At 38.3% G+C, this 19,031-nt stretch overlaps 2 long non-coding RNA genes across 3 annotated transcripts; one reads left to right on the top strand and one right to left on the bottom strand.

Annotated features, from left to right (window-relative positions):
* The first annotated feature begins 9,985 nt into the window (after nt 1–9,985).
* Nucleotides 9,986–12,786, top strand: LOC113955873. The gene is made up of 2 exons (XR_003530686.1): nt 9,986–10,139; nt 12,586–12,786. It is a non-coding gene; the product is annotated as an uncharacterized LOC113955873 (long non-coding RNA).
* Nucleotides 12,542–15,961, bottom strand: LOC113955865. 2 transcript variants are annotated; one of them, XR_003530681.1, is made up of 3 exons: nt 15,869–15,961; nt 13,754–13,832; nt 12,542–12,728 (listed from the first exon to the last, which is right to left on the bottom strand). It is a non-coding gene; the product is annotated as an uncharacterized LOC113955865 (long non-coding RNA). The 2 variants fall into 2 exon arrangements; XR_003530680.1 differs by having other exon boundaries at nt 13,754–13,835; nt 15,869–15,956.
* Between the last annotated feature and the right edge of the window lie 3,070 nt (nt 15,962–19,031).

The raw sequence follows: 19,031 nt of genomic DNA, 5'->3' as shown, positions 1-19,031 counted from the left end.
CACTCATAATAAGATCCATGCCTCCAGTAATATAATCAATAGCCTGATAATTTTCTCTCTTTCAAAGATGTAAATAACACCTTTCTTCTTTTACCCTTTCTTTCCAAGATGGTCTATCTGCTCTGTAATTTAACTAGTAAATTAGCTGAATTCCAAACACGTATTCTAAAATTGCTTCTGATTTTGAAGTCTGCTTTTCTTTAAGACCTGAAGTGTGCCCAGATGTTTGTCCAGTTTTTCCAAATGAGGAAGAAGGTGGTCTCTACCATACCAACTAGAAAGCAACACAGTGAGACTTCTATCATTTTAAAGCTATTACAGGATCAAAACAGGATTCATAGACTGTTTTTTTCAACAAAACAGGCATTTGCTATCAAAAATGTTTTCTGAAGCCACAATGTCCAGATGCAAATGAGCTCTGCAGGGATTTAATTTCTTCCAGGCTGGATACTTGTAATTATTTCACCTTACACTGACTTGAGATTAAGTTGTTATCCTGAAGCAATCTGTCAAGGAATTCAGTACTTATTTTTAATTCCCTGTTGCACCAGGAAAATATTCCATCCTGCCTATTTTATGGAAAAATTGTTCATTTGTTTGGGGTTTTTTTGTTAAATATGGTCTTTAAAAAAAAAAGTGAGGGTATACCGTACAAGTTGTGTACTGGGGTAATTTTGAGATATGTGCACAAACCAGTGAAACAGCATAAGCAATTTTCACACAGCTGATCTAAAAAAAAAAAAAAAGCACTTTACAAACTGCAGATCTATGAATCATGAATCTCAGTCCACACAAAAAGCTGTGAGATCCTAATGAGCTATAGGAGAATAAGGTTTAAGGGGATATGTTAACTAACAAAACATCAGCCAGGACTCTGCAGTCAGAGCTGACAGAAACAAGTCTGTGCTTAGTGACCAGATGACTGTGACCTTGCTGGCTCCAGTTGGTTTGTCTTCACTCACCTTTCCAGGGTGCCAGTTTGTAAGGTAATGTGCAGAGAGATGAAAGCTTGCACAGCCAACACAGCATTGCTCTCTTTCCTTCTGATGCACAGGGAGGATATGCATACCCAGCAGCCTGGGAGCCTGCTAGCCTCAATCTTCTGACACTCTCTTCAGCTTAATAGGCACTTCATTTCATCCTTGGTATGATAGCAAGAGACCTCAAGCAGAGTTCTAATTTTCTCTTCTGCCTGATGACCACTTATGATGTTTAACCCTCCTACATCTCTTAATGAAGCTGACTAGACCAGAAAACATCACCAAACAAAGTGTTTGTTTTCAGGCAGAATGGTAAAACATTTTTTATCCATATTTTTAATTTTGCACCAAAAAAAACCCCAAGTGAAATTTAAGATCTTTGAAACTGAATGAAGGTGCAAAATATATGAGTAGTGTGACAGATGATAGAGGTCCGAAATACACTCAGCTGCTCTGAATTTTGCTAAGCCTTCGTTCTGGTAAAGCTGTTGAGTTGGACAGGAAATGAAATGGAATTTGTGTTAATTTTATTTCATCATCTACAGCAGATGTTCAGGTGTTCTGATGCACAATTTCAAGCAAAGATGCTTAAAGGTTGTTTATCACAAAACTCATCACAGAAGCCTACTATTTATAATGGCAGCTAAAGGTGGTAAAGTGTATCTAAATAACAAGAATCAAAAGATTCAAAGAAACAGAGTAACTAAATCATTCTCCCTGATTGCTGGCACACAGATGCCACCCCTGCATTCTATCTTATCTCAGTCTCATTTAACACCTTTATCCTAGACACTAGAAAAGAGAAGCCTATTTCTTTCTGAAACTATGTGCTCACTTTAAACAAGAAAAATATCTGTAAAGAACAAAAAAAGGGTAAGACTTTTGTACAGACATTACTTAACAGAAGCTTCTGTATGATATTAGCAGAAATAGTAGCAGTTTGACTCCAGAGATTACAATATTCTTTGTATTCTAATGTAGCCACCAACATACGGCAAACATATCTTTTTCTGCAGTGCTATGATTCTTAAAATTATAGGTAATTTATGTGTAAATTAGTTCCATGGCAAATATAATCATACTGTTTGTACTTTTTTTTTTTTACTTTTATAATACTGTGAAGGAGTCTTCTCATACTTTACACTGAGAAAATTTAGCGCTGAAAAGAAGCTCAATTTATTGACTTAAAGCAAACTAGAAATGTCATCTTTTGCTTTTCCTTTTCTTACTAAAAAGTTATTTACAGCAAATTCTGCTACCTGATTTACCTGGAACAAGTGAATGTTTCTGGATGTCCAGCATATTCAGGAGGAACAGTGTCAGTCAAAACTGGCTGCACAGACCTCAGAGGAGGATCCTGACCACAAACAATAATGGTAAAGTTTTGCTGGCTGGTTATTGTTGGTGCTATTTGGTATTTTACAGAAGATCACATCAGAGAAGACAGTTTCGGTCATCCAGCCTATCCTCTGCTCTCTAAATTTCTCCCTACATCATTCTCACTAACACCTTACTATCTAAGCTGCTCAGCAGTGCTGCAGCCACCCCAGCTATCACTTGACCTCTTCCTTAGAGCACAGCTTCGTGGCACTCTGCAACCCCACAGCACCATGACCACAGGAAAGGCAGCGTGTGTTCTTTCAATACCTGTAAACCTATAAGCCCCACCCAGGGGTAAAGTCAAAATTAAATAAGACAAATCTCTGCCACTGCAGCTGTATACTGTCATGCCCTTAGAGGCAATGTGCAATCCCTTGTGTCCTTCATCCTCTGCCCATGTGTATGTGCTTCCTACATATTTTCGTCAGCTGTGCGGAGCCACTGTCTTTTCCAAATCAATCTATACCTTTCTCCATCCCCTAGCTTTAGATCACAGGGGATCAAACATACTACCCCAACAGAGAGGTTTAATGGTCAGTACACAACACACATGTTGATATGGGAAATTTACACCATCAAAAACGCAGTTCCCCTTTCAGTACTGCAACATTTGTTTTCTTAGGTGGAGTGACTAATATCAATACAGGGAAAGTTATTTAAGTATTTTTAGAGATATTTTAAATACCTGTCAGGTGTTATCTTGCTCTTGTTCATTTTCTACAGGTAAAAAGCAGAAGACATGGAAAAAAAGATACAGAAAAGAATGTTGCACATTTTGTAAAACAAATACTTACATGTCTTACAAAAAATTTTATTGGTCCTTCAATAGGATGAAATTACAACTTGGTAATAGTTAATAATTGCTCTCTAATGCAAAACAGATGTGGAAGAGACCCCCAGAGGCTGTCTAGTGCATGTCCAAGCAAGATAACAATACTCAATGTTTCTAACTCATGTTTGAAGTGGAAGACTGCAGTATCCAATATCTTCTTAGTACAAAGGATCACTGCTTAACAGGGCTAATTAGAGGTCTTCTACCCTGATGTGCAGCCAGAAACACCGTTCCTACCATTTATAAACCACCACCTTTCTTCTTTGTACTCACATGCATGTAGGTCACTAGTTCCTTTTTCTTTTGTATCTCCTTTGCATATTTGTGGAGTGTTACCATGTTGCCATCTCTTCTCAGCACTTCTCTCACAGGCCAGACGTTCTGTTCTTACTGCTCTATCCTTGCCTCATTACAGTTATCCACATCAAGTCATATGTTTGCTATTTTCCAGGCAATGCATCCATTTTACCAGTTAATCTGAATTCTAAATACTGTCCATCCTAGTTCTTCCACTTGCTTCCATTTTACAATCCACACATGAAATAAATCTATTCCTTAATAACATCAGCGATGCAAGTAGTGACTGAGACTAAAAAATGTGTTTAGAACATAATTTGATGTATTTTATCACTTTGACCAGGACCTTTTGGATTCATTTTGTAAGCACAGTTCCCTTGTCCCTTTTTTCATATCACAGTCATTTCATCAAGATACTTTTTCCTAGGGTTTTTTAGGAGAACAAAATATGACAGAGAGCAAACCAGCTTACTCAAGTCAGTTGGGTTTTTTCTCTATCTGAAAAGCCTACTATTCTTCACAGAAAAAAATGTAGTTGATGTGACATTTTTTTCAAAATCTATTTTGGCTCTTATTTGTCATTTAGGTATTTTTCAAGCTTTTTGATTATTTCTTCTGCAACCATTATAGACATCAAAGTTAAGCTGACTGGTCTGTAATTTCCTTTTTCTTTTTTTACTCTGTCTAAGGACAGGTAATACATTTGCCCTTTCTGAAATGTCATCATTTCTGAATCAGTTTACAGAATAATAGTTAATGGCACTGACAGTGTTTCTGTTTGTTCTTGAAGAACTCTTGAAGAAGGTGCAAGTCCATTAGGTGCATAGACACTAACCTATCAAAATATTCAAACTATTCTTTCCTAGTCTGTTGTTCTGGGCTTCCTGTCACTGATGCCAATGACATTAGCCATATGATCAATGCACACTCAATGTGATGGCCACAACAAGGCTGAATAAAAACCTCTTTCCCCCTTACAATGATCTGCAATTAGCTGTTTGGGTTTTATTAATTATTTCTTGGTCTTCTTGTTACTAGTAGTGTACTTATAAAATGTATTTTTGTTACTTGTGTCTCAGCACTCTTGGTGCTGTGCACACAAGGCCTTCTTATCCTCAATATCAGTTCCCCATTTTGTTTAGGCCTCACATGATGTAGTGTGAGCATTCATGATGTAGTGAAGTTTTTTCCTTATCCATCCCTTGCACAGATGTTGCATATGTTTCTTTCTTTTCTGAGGCTGCTAACTCTCTTGAAACCTTTTTTCTTGACCTTCCTTCTGCAGAAAGGTTATGACCCAGTTTTTTAAAGTCTGTCTGTTGTCTTTATTCTTTTAGCGTTTCTCCTTTCTTTCCAAAAAAATATGCCTTTCATCTTTAAATTTCCATTTAATTTTTACCTGTTATTCATAATCAAGAATAAATAGTTTTAATTACTTTCTTTCAAGTTCTGTGCAGTGTCAAGAAATTGCTTTCAGCATACTGCAAAAGCTTTTCATATGGTTTGGTTAAAACTACATCTCAACTGTGATAGTTTCTGATGCTCCTACAGCATTTGATCGCATTGCATTTCCTTGGAGGAAAAGCCAGAAACACCTTTTTAGTTGCTGTTTGGTGGTGCTCCTTGTGCCCAGGATAGCCTCTCTGATGATCTGCATCACCTGATAGCATTGCAAGAACATGCACTGTACCTGAAAAGAAGGAAGAAAGATACTCCAAGCTTTCCAGGCTAGGAATATGTGCTGCACCATCTCAAAGCTACCCGTTGCAAAATAAATTTGTTCTCTCACCTAGTCTGGAAGTTTTTCCTGCCTAGCAGAGTAGAAACAAGCTGCATATCCAGTAGGCTCTTTCACTGAGAGATGTGCAACTTCTACTTTTTGGGGAAACGTTAGTTTTAGAGAAAATGGGACCAGCTGCTTTACCTCTTTAAAATTATCATAACAGTTGACCCTTGTAAGGACTGTCTCATTTTCTCCTCCTTTCATTGATAGCAGAGACTCTTACTGGTGCTTGTTTACATCTCTGTTTCCCCTTTGCCTATTAAATATTCTTAATTATATAGCAATGTATTTTCCTCCTTTTATCAATCCAAATGTCTTGAGCCAATGTGTATCAATATTGCGGTCATGTGAGTTATTCCCTAAAGCCTTTGCTATACCAATTAAGTAATAATTTTAATTATGTACTGAGATTTCTATGCCTGCTCTTCCTAGAGACACAGTACTGAGCACGTGCATCTTTTCAGCTTTTCAATATTTTAGCTTCTCAATTTTTATTAAATTTTTTGCATTGCCCTTTCCTGGGTATCAGGTTGTACACTATGCAATCGCTGGTCCCTTTCAACCCCATAAATGTCCCTGAATAAGAAAATTACACAGCAAATGCACAAAAAAATTACATTTAAAATTGAAGGTGGCAGTTATAATACATTTTAAATATACCTCAACCCAATAGGGGTTTTAGTACTTGCTTTAAAGAACAGAACACAAACTCATAGAAAAAAAACCAGAGAATTTTGCTTATGTAAAAGGAGAGGCTTCATGTCTGTCTTAATATGGCAGTTACCCAGAGCATTAAATTCAGTTTCCTGAACAAAAACCCACACTATTGAAAGACTAGGGTGGAGGGGTTAATGCTCTGTTTTTTATATTTTTTACTGGTTTTCACAGTGCTAAAACAATTTACACCGGTTCATGTTCTCTTCCTAGGTCACTATTGCCTTCTTTGTATCCAATTTCCAAGAAGTCAGACATAAGCACTTTAAGATATTATGTGTTCTTTAGCCTGCAATCTCTTTAGTGTCCACTAGTGACTGAATAAAAGACAATCCTGCAGGATAAGACATTGATGTAATTTTAATTCACTTCTCTTTGTTTAATTTTTGACAAGCAGTGGTTTCTGATAAAATCATCCTCTCTGCATATTTTCTTTTTAGATTTTAGCTGTAAGATTTTCACATGGTAACTAAACGTACAAAATACCTAGTGACAGATTCTGCTATCAGTACTCCAAAAAAAAAAAAAAAAAAAAAGGAAAGATTTACAGCCCCATGACATGTTAAAAAAAAAATGTGTTAAATTGAAAAAGCTAAAAAAAAGTTGAAGGGTTTGGTATTTCTGAAATGGTATCTAAAGTGTTATTGAAGCCACTGGAGTTGTAGGGGTGCTACTAAGGGAAGTGCAAGTCAGCAGTGATGGCCTCTACTTATTACACAAAAATACACACTCAAGCTACTTTTTCTTGCATGTCCTTCACACTGATTCCAACCATCTCAGAAGAGTCTCCTGTGATTAAACCTAACAACTTTATCCTGTTCTTTTAATTCTTTGTCTTGTTATTGTGCAAATTATAATAGCCCAGATTTTCATACAGCAAAATAATCTTCTTAGTTGATTCTCCACAGGGTTTATTTATTCAGCTTTCTTTCCCAGATCTTGAAATAATGTAGACAGTAACCTCTTTTCCCACTTCTCTTCCAGTAAAAAAAGAAGGTATTTTTTTAACAAGAAAACAAGAAACACTGCGATCAGTGCTGATCACAGAAAAAATCCTTTTAAAGAATGCTTATTATTTATTAAATTTCCAGATTCAGTGTTGTAGTGGTTTGAACACATAAGGTATCCAAACTTTGCTATTTAATACTGATCAGTCCTGTACAGTTATTAAGTATAATGGCATTTACTTCAGCAAAGTCTAACATTAGGAATGAAAGTACATGTGGTAAATCCTATTATATCTAAAGAGATGGGTTGCATTTCCTTGTTTACATTTTAATACTCCTTTGGCAGGAACAACAAATTGTCATGTGTTTGAGGGCTTTTTTCCTTGATTAACAATTTTACCAATTGAAAGGAGGGTGAAGGTTGAAGATTTCCCTTTGAAGTGGGCAAACAAGATTCGACAAAGGGAAGTGCAAAGTCCTGTACCTGGGAAGAAAAAATCCCAGGCATTACAGACTGGGGATCAACCAGCTGGAAAGCAGCTTTACAGAAAAGGGGCTGGAAGTCCTGGCAGGCACGAAGTTGAACATCAGCCAGCACTGTACCCTTGCAGCAAAGAGGGCCAACATCATCTCAGGCTGCCTTAGGAGAAGCATTGCCAGCTGACTGAAGTGATCCTTCCTCTTTGTTGAGAATTGGTGAGATACATCTGAGTGTTGAATCCAACTCTGGGCTTGCCAGAGCAAGAGAGAAATGAAAATAGTGAAGTGAGTCCAGCAAATGAGCAAGGAAATGACAGAGGGCTTACAGCAGCCCTACATGAAAGGCTAACAGAGCTGGGACTGTTCAGCCTGGAGAAGGCTCAGGAAGATCCTATCGTGCACAAGAATGATAAAAGCAAATATTCCTGTCAGCATCTTCATGTGGGAAACCATTCTGGTATGTTCTTGGGTATCAGCCTAATAGCACACATATTCTGCACTGAGGATTATAACCTACTGTTGCAATGGGAATCAACTCTCTAATTTTTTTTCCATGCCTAATTATTAATTCTGTGTGTCTGTGGCTCATTAAAGAACTCTAAGACAAAGCTGCTATATATGCACAACAGAATGTGTATATATACACAGACATGTATATATGTATATATGTATACTGTTTTCACACACGTTTATAAAGACATGCTTTTTTTTAATGTATATGTTATGGAATGGGAACCCAATACTGCCAATAGGAAAACTAGTGTAGATTATATTTATTTGCCTTTTAAATTGGAACCAGAGAGACAATGAGAATTTATTGATACCACTTTTGTTGCAATCCTCAACAAGGTACTTATGTTTTCCAAAATTAGCACTAACATGCAATTTGGAATCTTAATTCCTGTTCTGTAAAGACAAATCACTGAATTAAAAGCTGTGTTATTGTCATGATTTAGGAATTAGTTTCACAAGATAATGTGTGGAAAATAGAGTACAAAAGAGAGCACGGTGACATAAGAAGAAAGAGAGCACGGTGAGATAAGAAGCAGCATTCCCTACAGCACTATTCTGTTCTACTTCTGTTTTCTGTATGGCACATCAGGAAGTTTTCCCTGTATTTGTATTCTCTGTGTGTAGCTCCCTGCTGTTATCTACCTGGCTTTGGCTAATTGGAACATTACCAGAATGGAGTGCTTGACTTGGCAGCTGAGCATTGCTTAAAAGTAATTTTTAACCAATGACTCATTTCTGAGTGGGCTTTATGATGTGTGGGCTCTGCCACCAATGAGATCTTTACGTCTTTGTAAAGATCATCTTATCATCCTGGGACTCTTTGAATACCAACATGCCTGGACAAAGGCAGAATGACTGGTGAGCTTGGTGGTTTAATTCCTTTTCCTGTACCAGAAATATGAGTTGCTAACACAGCAGGAACTTTTCCTCCTTTGCAATGATAGCGCCATAATTTTGAGTGACAAGTAGAAACTATAATAGTGTTACAAATCTCTCCAGGTTATTTGAGAGCACTAATCAGAAAACAGCGTTCAATCACTGTTGCATTCCCAAAATACTCTTCGCTGTTTACCCTGGGAGCAGTTGTCATTACCTCTTGTTAGCAGAGAGCCTACACAAAGAGGGTCTTCAGGGTAGCCAAGGCTGTGCCCAATCTGTTCTCTTTTCTGGTAGTCTCAGAGCTGCCTGTGTGTGCTGAGCACACCCTACTCCTTTTACCTCTTCCCTTAGTATTCTACAAAACACCCAGTTTCACTGAATAGAAATACTGCTTGGTAGATAAGTACTATCAAAGGGCAAGACACTTTGCAGCAACTTTGTGGATGGGTCTGTTCCCATGCACAAGACCCACACACAGGCTGCTGTATTCTTTGCATTGTGAAACAACAGCAATGACAACCAGTGAAATGGAAGAACATAAAGCAAGCAAACAGGTCATCAGTAGAAATCCTACATCACACTAGACAACATGCCTACATTTGTACTTTGCACAGTTTTAGATAAAGCAGAGGAACCCTCCCATGTGATTAACATTTTATATACGAGTAGAGGCATATTTAACTAATGAAACATTTAATAGGTTCATGAAAAACATGGCAATTCACTGTGAGCCAGACTGAAACAGTAATCTTTATGGTTCTTTTTATATATGTTGTTCTCTAGGTACAGTTTAAGATTTATCTTCACTTTAATTTTAAATCCTTTACTTTAAAGGGAGGCCAGTGACCACTCCAGGGGAAAAAAAGAAGAAAATCAACACTACCACTTGCCTCCTTACAAAAAAATTTCCAGAATGTAACTGTGCCCATAATTTGATACCAGCTTATTCTAAAATGAACTTTTAGCAAAAAAATCCAATAAAATCCAATTATATTTTCTTGCAAATCTTCCAAGTCAGAGAAAAACTGGGTTTAGGAAAAATGCTTTGGAAGTTTGAGACTCTCCAGTATCTAGGGCTAAATAAAGGACAATGACTGTCTCATTTTTGAGATTCATGGTCAACACAAAATTTTGTTACTTAAGCTTTAAGTAATTTCACTAGGCACAGAGAGGCTTACCTTCTCATCGCTCATCATGCACAAAACTGCTGAAGTAACAACGTTGCTTAACAAATTAAGACCAAGTGTAAGGCAAAGCCAGAGGGCATTTAAGTAGATAAAATCCCTGGAAGTCATCAGTAGGACCTACCTTACTGATTGGGAATGCCTTAAGCAGTAAGTTATTAAGTATTGCTGGGTGTCCCTCTCTCCCTTCTGGGAACGCTTTAAGCAATAAGTTACTTGATATTACTGGGTGTACCTGGTGTTACTTTCTCCCTTTCCACTACTGGGAGAACTGAGTTTACATAGCTATGTCCCACAGGGACACAAACAGAAAGGTATTTGGTATGACTACTCTGGCAGTCATATGCTACAGTACTGTCTGCAAACTCAGGATATTTTAGCTGTTCGTACACATGAATGCATCCGAGGCTCTCAGAAAGCCTGTGATTACCTTTTCATGTTAGTTTGTGGGGGTTTTTTTCCTGGCATTAAATACCAGAGATTTTCCTATTTTCCATAGCAAGCCTCTTACTCTGTATGACAAGCTGACTGGTTGAGATAGTTTCAAAGCTATGGGACAACCATGGATCTGGCAGATCTCCTTATGGTTGGGACCCAAGTAATTAATCATGTGGAGTGGTCATTTGGTGAGAGTGGGAAGCTTTTCACTATTGATGGAAATAGGCCAGGCTGAAGGAAGAAGAAGCTGAGAAGGAACTAGATATAATTGATTTGAAATCTCACATTATGAGTTAGAATGCTACTAAAAACTTCCTCCTTCTCCTCAAGCATTTACTAGCATTTCTACACCATTGTATGTACATATCAATTATGCACATTATTTTTCTAATGTATCTACAGCACATCTATGTTCATCACTGTTGTAAGCACGCACTTCTGATGTGCCTGGCCTGCCTCTTCTTGGGTTTCTCATGTCTAAATCTAGACTCTTAATTCTATCCAATACATCTTCCTGGTCCTACATCGAGCACCTAGAGAAGAGTTGTGCTTTTGATATATTTCTTTCTTCAGAGAGCTTCTCCTCTGAAACAGTTTGTTATTACTGACGAAAGTCACAGTCCATAATTTCACACTGACTGCCCATATAGCAACATATTCCCTCCCTGACCAGCTCCCACATCAGGGTTTGCCACAGAAACAGCAAAAAGTATTGTGGGCAGAAAAATGGAGTCTTGTTCCCTTTAATCCAAGCCTTCTGCAAGTCAGTGTTCCCACAACATACTGAGGGAAAGCTAGTTTTCAAGACTATTTGTATTCACCTCTTTCTGCAAAAGACAGCCTACCAGATGAATAACAGATGAGGTGGGTACATATCCACCAGCTAAGCAGACGAATAAGTAAATAACAAGGCACATACTTGCAAACATCTGTCTGTCACTGCAAACAAATCCTACCTGCAGAAGGTCACCTCCCCTTCCTGCCTAAACATTGTGCCTTTCTCTTTAGAGGTTTAGGACTCCACTCTTCATGCTGACCAGTTTTCTTGGCTCAGCACCAGATATCTTCCTGGGCATCCTGGATGGTGAAATCAGTAGAGAATTTCACCCAGGAATAAGACACCTAAATACCTTTAAGAATCTGTTCTTGAAAATCAACATCAGACTTGGCTACAGGCAAAGGAATTACACCTGAAACCTTAGTTTCAGAAAAAATTTGGACATTTTCACGTAAATCATCATATAATTGATCCAATAGATATTGTATTCGGGGAACAAAAGTGACAGGCATACATTAGCAGCTGTCACACTCTTAAATACAACCTCCCTTCCCTGTGCCCTTTCCCCAAAGAGCTTCACCCTACTAACCATTATGCAATGTCAGAGCTGTCTGGAAATACATCTCCTGAATATAACAAGTAGACACATGAAAAATTAGTCTCAGTAGATGTAAGTTTCTTTGCTGCTGCTTTTATTTGTGAAAATTCTCTGCTTTTAAACTGGGTACAAACTCTGCGACCCAGAGGCAGAGGAGAGATGGCAATGGAATAGGTCAGCTTTTCTGTTTGTTGGTTTTAAGGAAAAGTTCTAGTGCTTATTGAACTGATGAAGTCTAGCTGCCTATGTTTTTTTTTATCTTGTGGGTGACTGCAAGCTCTGATTAAAGCTTCTCCCAGGGAAGGGGCACTTTTAAGAACTCTCTCCACAGTGGGTTCTCTACTATATGAGCTCACTCTTCAGCCTTTAGTCAGGGCACTTCAGGAGTTTCCAATCTATCTGGCTTGCTAATTTCACAAAATTTATAGGAATGTAATTATCTTTGGATTCATTTAATTTGCCTTTAATTCATCTACCAAATTCAAAAGTTATTGCTGGCAACAGAGAAGTAAATTATAATTAAGTAAGAAACTGGGCTAAAATCAACCACAGGGCTTCCCTCCTTCCCTTTCTCTCATGCACATGCATGCACACACAGACATACAAAAAGAGGGAAGAAAATGTGTGAAAATATCTTAACATAGCTGATGAAAGAAATGAACCCTGATAGGGCAGGTTGTCCCCCATCTGTACGCTTGCCCTTGAATTCCAATGATCTCTAAAAATCTTCCTACCAGCCTGCAGGTTGGTGGGAATTCCTTTTGTTGTTTCTTCCTATCCAGTGACATCCTCTCTGCTGCCTTCAAGTAAGAGAAGAATCTCCATTGCAAACATGATATTCACTGCAACCATTGCTGGAGTAACCTCAGCTGCTACCAGCAGCATTGAGTCCTCAAGGCCAGATGTACAAAGCTGAAGGATTCTCCTGTCAAGAAAAATATACTGTGACCTGATAAAAGATAAAGAGAATCTTAGAAAGCTTCACATTATCTTCCAGTATTTCTTGCTGGTCTGTGTCATTGCTGCTTTATGTGGAGAGAAAAGTGGAATGAATTTTTTTCAACTAAATCTCATCTTTTCTCACCATAAAAATAGGTCAACCAAAAATCTAAAGGAAGTCCCTTCAACAAATTTTCTGCCATAAATCTAGCTGGTGTTCCACTGTTTATAGCTGCAGGCTACTAACCTGTTCAATCTCTTTATCACAAGGGATTTCATTACAGTCCCGTTAGTAATTACTCACAAGAGTTAGAGTGCTGTCTCCATCCAGTGGTGAAACATTAAAAATGCTGCTTTCCCAGAGCTTCAGTTTTTCAGATTTTTTGCAAAGCATGAAAAACGTGATGTCTTGATTTTAAATTGCACAACTAGCAATCAGATGATGACATTGAAAGATCCTATATGAGACCTAAAAATGCACATTCCCTCTGTAACAAAATGGGGTATTCTTTTATAATAAAAATCTCATCAACAAATGCCATGGGTTTTAATTCTTATCCCCCTTCAGATTTCAGCTTTCTCTTTGAAAGCTGATATTCTTCTGCCAACATAACCATATCTGGACACAAGAAAGCAGAGTCCCACCTACCTCCCTTTCCTCTTCCTCCTCCAGTTTAATACAGCTACATCAATAACCTCCTCTTTGTTAATGTAAAAAAAGCACTTCTAGCAGTTTATATTTTTCAAACATGGCAGCAGGAGAACACCACTAAAGAGAGTGCAGGATTTGACAAACTACCACGGCTTTGCCAAAAGAGACTCAGTAATTAGTTAAGCTTCTGGTTCATTGCCTTTCTTATGAAATGTTAATTTTAGCTACCACAGACAGAAAAGAACAAAATGCAGGCAGAGCTGGCTAGCAGCACCCAAAGGAAAGCCAGGTTTATTCCTCACTGTAGCAGCTTGTGCTTTAAGTCTTTCAGAGACTGGATGCCCCAGCTTGACTCTTACCTTGGCCTCCAGGAATACATTCTTGTTTTCCTTTCTCTCTGTTTTTGGCCTGGCCTCAGAAAACACTCAGTCTCTGATTCTCCTCAAAAAGAAGAGAAAAAATTATGCTGTTTCAGTAGGACAACAACAACTTTATAAAAAATTGTGTGAAAGGTTAATTCAGACAATAAATGGCCTGTGCCAGGCTCTCAGCAATGTTACATTGACCTGCTCTTTGTTTTGTTTTGTTTTCCCTAACTGCTTTCAAGTATGCCAAGGCCTGGCTGGTCTCCAGAAATCAGGAGCTGCAAAACAGTGCAACTCCATTTCTAAGTCATCTCCTTGGACTACCCTCAAGGCAGCACTGGCACAGTTCAGACTGTGTGTCTTTGTATTGTGAGGGCGCTGCTGAAGCCTGTACAGATGCACTGTATGTTCTGTGTGTGTCTGAAGTTGCAGTATGGGACTGGGAAAAAAATCAATTTTTTCAATGTTACCTTTCAGCATTTTAAATCCATGTGTGGCCCATTCTCTTTTGAAGGCATGATAGCTCTCAAGTTGATAAAAAAAGAAGTGTCAGCAAAGGTGTGCCTGAGAAATTTGGAGAGCTGCTGCTGAATGTTCAGTTGTTATTCCCATCGGCTGCCAGGTCATACTCCTGATTGCAGAAAGTTTTGAAATTAGACTTGCCAGAAAGTTCAGGAGTGTTTGGACCACCTCCTTGTTTTGGATGAGTTCCTAGATAACAGTATCAGCAGACAATTTGATTCATTCAAATGGTCCTTCTAAACTGAACAGGACCAGCAAGTTATAAGCACACCAAGTTATGTATGAAAATATGCTGAGAATCTAGTTTTAATCTCCCATTAGGTCAAAAACATCTGCATACCTTAAACAGTCAGATGAGAGAACCTGTGAGTTGTCTCCTCTGCTCAGGAGCAGTTCAAGAAGTCCAGAAACAGTGCTATTGGAGCCAACCTGCCCTTAGACAGGGGCCCCTGCCCCTGCTGCTATTTAGGTGAACCCCACATGAACTGCTTTGCCTAAAAAGGATGTATATTTTTCCATTAAAAAACAATCATAGAGAGAAAAAATTGTTACCCTTGCCATTCAAGGACAAAAGTATGGTGCCAAGGAGGTGGCTGTTAATCAGTGTGAGAGCTAGAAGCAAGTGCAGGTAGAACACAGACTGCTTCCTGAACACTGTGTATTCAGTGGGGATGTGAAGTTAGGTTCTAGCCCCTCCTCATCACACTTACTGCCACATTCACCTTTATTTTTCATCTTCTTTAACAGATGCATTCTCCTAAAACCTTGCCGTAAGAGATACTTGTAATCACTTACCTGCATTTCTAGACAATAGGATTGTAAAGGTACAGATTCCTCTCAATGAGACAGAGACTGTCTATGATATTCAGCTGATTTATCAGTTCACAACCTTGCACCCCATGACTCACAAATCCTCTGGTCCCATCAGCCTGCAATGACCTGAGAGTTCTCCACCATACTTTACACAGAAGTAACTCTGGCAAATTTACAACATCCTTGGGAATAGGTCCTGGACTGCTCAAACTCTCATATAAGTCACTCATTGTATTTAAATCCTCTGGTCCATGGAATTATTCATGTACTCTTTGTCCAAGGAAAGAAAAATTAGATCATAGAGGTCTTTTCATGGAAAGGTTCCTCTGTTTGTTAAACTAAAATAAGTCAAGATAGCTATCACCCATTTCTTCATTCTGATTGCAGTGTTTCCAGAATCTCACAGTTACTTGTAGTGCAGGGCTTTGCTTAAATCATAGCAGTCATGTTCTGAGTAACTGCCAGCAGAACTGGCAGTGACCCTGTATCACTGGATCCTTGCCTAGTTTTGTTTCTCAGATATCTCTCTTGTTCATCCCTGCAAATAACTCCAGGCTCAAGGTTAAGTAGAGTTGAAGCTTTTACATGCCTATCCCCACCCCACACAGACTGCTGACTGTCACTCTGGGGACTCACAAAGCTTCCTAACCCCTGCTAGGGAATCCCTCTACAAGCCATTGATGATGTTTTTCCTCCCCTAGTCCAAATGATGACTTTGAGGTTGAGTCTTCTAAACAGATAGTTAATAGCAAACAATAGGAAATCTGAACGAACCTCCAAAGAATCCTCCCCTTGGAGTTAGTTGCATATCTAAAGCAAAGTTTGCTGCCTGTCTTTCAGGTCCATACTATGGATGTTGTGGTTCTGTGCTATGTAAAAAAATTCTGAACCTTTCCAGTATGTCATTAGTTACAGGGTTGGTAAACATTGACTTCCCTCCTATTCCCGGAGGATTAACTTCTTACAGATGCAGCTTGTGATAAATAACTGAAACTTGAGGGGAAACATAATCTGTTTTCCAAAATCCTTCCTGTCAGGGCATTATTGTGCTGCATCCTGGGATTTCTCCACCTATGTTCCAGTATTCCCAGGTTAGGACATATCCATGTCTCTAGGAACTCAGTTCAGTGTTGCTCTGCTGCTCTCTCAAAACATACACTAATTCCAGACGGCAAAGGGAACAGGACACCTTTTGATCTGACAGCCCTCCACGTACCTCACAGCTATGCATGGCTGCATCTGCACATCTGTGCTTACAGTTCTGCATCACAGAGGCAGAGACTCGGAGCACAGGGGTGCACAGTAACTAGAAGGCCTGAGAGCCACTATGCAGCAGCACAAGGCACTCTGTGTGTGTGTACACGTGTGTATATGAGTTTGTATAAGAGCAAGTAAAAAAAAAAGAGAGGAAATCTCAGACATCCCTGAGTAATCTGCAGGCTTTATAAAACCAAAGGGGATCTGAACTCAGGTGACCTTTTCTGAGAAGTTTTTTTATCCTATATTTGGCTTTTCAGGGAGAATGCAACACATATATAATTCTAAGAGATACATATGAAAATATCATACTAATAAATTAACTAACCGAGGAAGCTACGGGTAATCCTAAGTGCAGGCCTCTGCAAAATTAGCTGAAGTCATTTTAGGTAAGTAATAATCCACTGACCAAACCTTCTTAATGACAGTCTAACTTCACAAGCCAGGACTGGGTGTCAAATTGGCACACGAAATATAAAAGATCTCTGTTTCATATTTTCTATACTCCTGCATATACATTTTCATAGCAAACTGTAAAAAACATGATGAGGAATGCAAATAAGATTTAATTTCTTCTACTGTACTCTTAAATATATCTTTTAACCTGATCTAATTCCTTAATTTTCTCTTTCATTCTGATCTGTAGAATTCAGATTGTGTAATTTGCAGCTATCCATTGATTTTATAATTTGTCTCTCAGAAGACCAGACGCAGTAGTCTTAGATCAAAAGAAATTACCAATATGGGTGAAAAAGACAACAAGACTAAAATTCTTTCTTCTAATAAAGAATATTAACAACACTAATGAATAACACTAAGCATGTAGTCAGAATTTGTCCTGAAAAACCACAGTACTGGAAGAGACTTAGCTGTATCTGCACAGAGAACATCACATTAAACCAGGTATGAATGTACCTGCAAAACTGCACTTGCTAGAAGACATACTAACAAGCTGGCAAGTGAGCACAAAAAACAACAGGATTATTAACAAACTTCAATATAGTATAGAATTTTAAGTCTTAAAACATCAGAATGGCTGCACTAGCTCAAACCAAAGGTCCTTCAAGTCTCATATTCTGTCTCCAACTGTTTCAGTAGTGAACCACTTGGAAGGTTACCACAGGGTAAGCACATTTGGTGTTTTTCCCCTTCTGCTGCCCTTAGCTCCAAATTTTTTCTACTTAGAGAATTCCTGAGCTTGAAGAGGTTTATCTGTTTATTAAACCACAACAGAAAACTATTCCAGTATTTGCCCAGTTCCACCTTGAACCTATCTCATAATCTTGTCACCACCCTATTTTTTTGCAAGTTCTGTTAGTCTATCATCTCTTGCATGAAGAACTGCTTATTTTCTTTATTTTCATGAAAATGACTGGTCCTTACAGCTCAAAAGACCACGAACAGTCAATCCCTATGCATTAGCTCGTTACCGCTGTTGATTCTGTAGGCCTCTACATATACCCATAGTCGCTTCTCATGGCTGGAGAACACTAATCTGCTCAGTCAAGAACACTAATCTGCTCCTGTGCAAGTCCTTTCATCTAAGTATCCCTGCTGCCATTTTCCAAATTCCTTCCAGTTTTAACATTGTGTCTTGAAGATCAGAGGATCAGAACAGACCACAGTAGTCAAGAGGTAGATAAACCATGGATTTATACGGTGGCATAACTATGTTCTCTTCATTGTTTACCCCTTCTTAAAATCTGGTGTGTTTTGCTCATTGCTCCTAGACACAGAGCTGATGTTTTCCTGGACCTGTTCCCTACAACTACAAGGTCTTGCTACTGGTAATCGTCAAATCTAGGCCCATTATTTTTCATTTTACGCCATGAACATCACCTTACATTCATCTACTTTGTTCTCCATTTGCCACTTTATTGTTCAGTCATTCAAGTTTCACTGGAAGTAACAATATTCACTGATATTGCTAATGTACTTACACAAGAAATAAGCGTAAAGAGATCACCCTTACAGCCATTCTTTCACATTTTTTGATGCAATAAAATTTTGGAGGTTACTTTTTCTCCTGTTTATAATAGTTCTTTATAACATTCCAGAAAGAAGAAACACAATCTCCACAGAAAGACCAGCTTATCAATGAATTTTTAAAAAAACAAACAACAACAAAAAAAAAAAAAAAAAAAGAAACAAAAAAACAATACCAAAACAACACCCCAAACCCCCACAACTTTCTGGGCAGAATCACCTCCCACGTACATGTCGGTTTCAAATAGACTAAAACATTTAGGTATGTTAGAATGTGTTAGATGATTAAAATATTTTCTGAACCTAATTTGTGTATTTATTTGCCTTGAAAACAATTGTATGGCTTACAAAAAATGCACTAAAGGATGGTTTGTTGCTTATTTCATAGCAGAGTACTGCTGTGCCATGTAGCATTTCTATGGTCCTTAGGCTTCATGGGCAGCAAATAACCAGATTTATGATGTAGTTAGAATAGATTGTGGTTCTCATGAGATGTGACAGCTGTTGTTTTATAGTACTTAAGTCAGTGTGAAGTGACAGTCAGCCAGCTACTGGAAATGGTACATACAGGCATAAATAATATGCATCCACATGATTCCTGCAGCACACAAATGCAATAGTGTCATATTCCCCCTTTCAAATGCACTCTCCTTTGAAAATCAAGACCATTTATTGATGCGTAGTGACAAACTGC

The sequence above is a fragment of the Corapipo altera genome, unplaced genomic scaffold (assembly GCF_003945725.1).
Source record: "Corapipo altera isolate COAL_440 unplaced genomic scaffold, ASM394572v1 1, whole genome shotgun sequence".
Lineage (NCBI taxonomy): Eukaryota > Metazoa > Chordata > Aves > Passeriformes > Pipridae > Corapipo > Corapipo altera.
The sequence above is the reverse complement of the archived record's forward strand: the minus strand, read 5'-3'. Positions and strand labels throughout refer to the sequence as shown.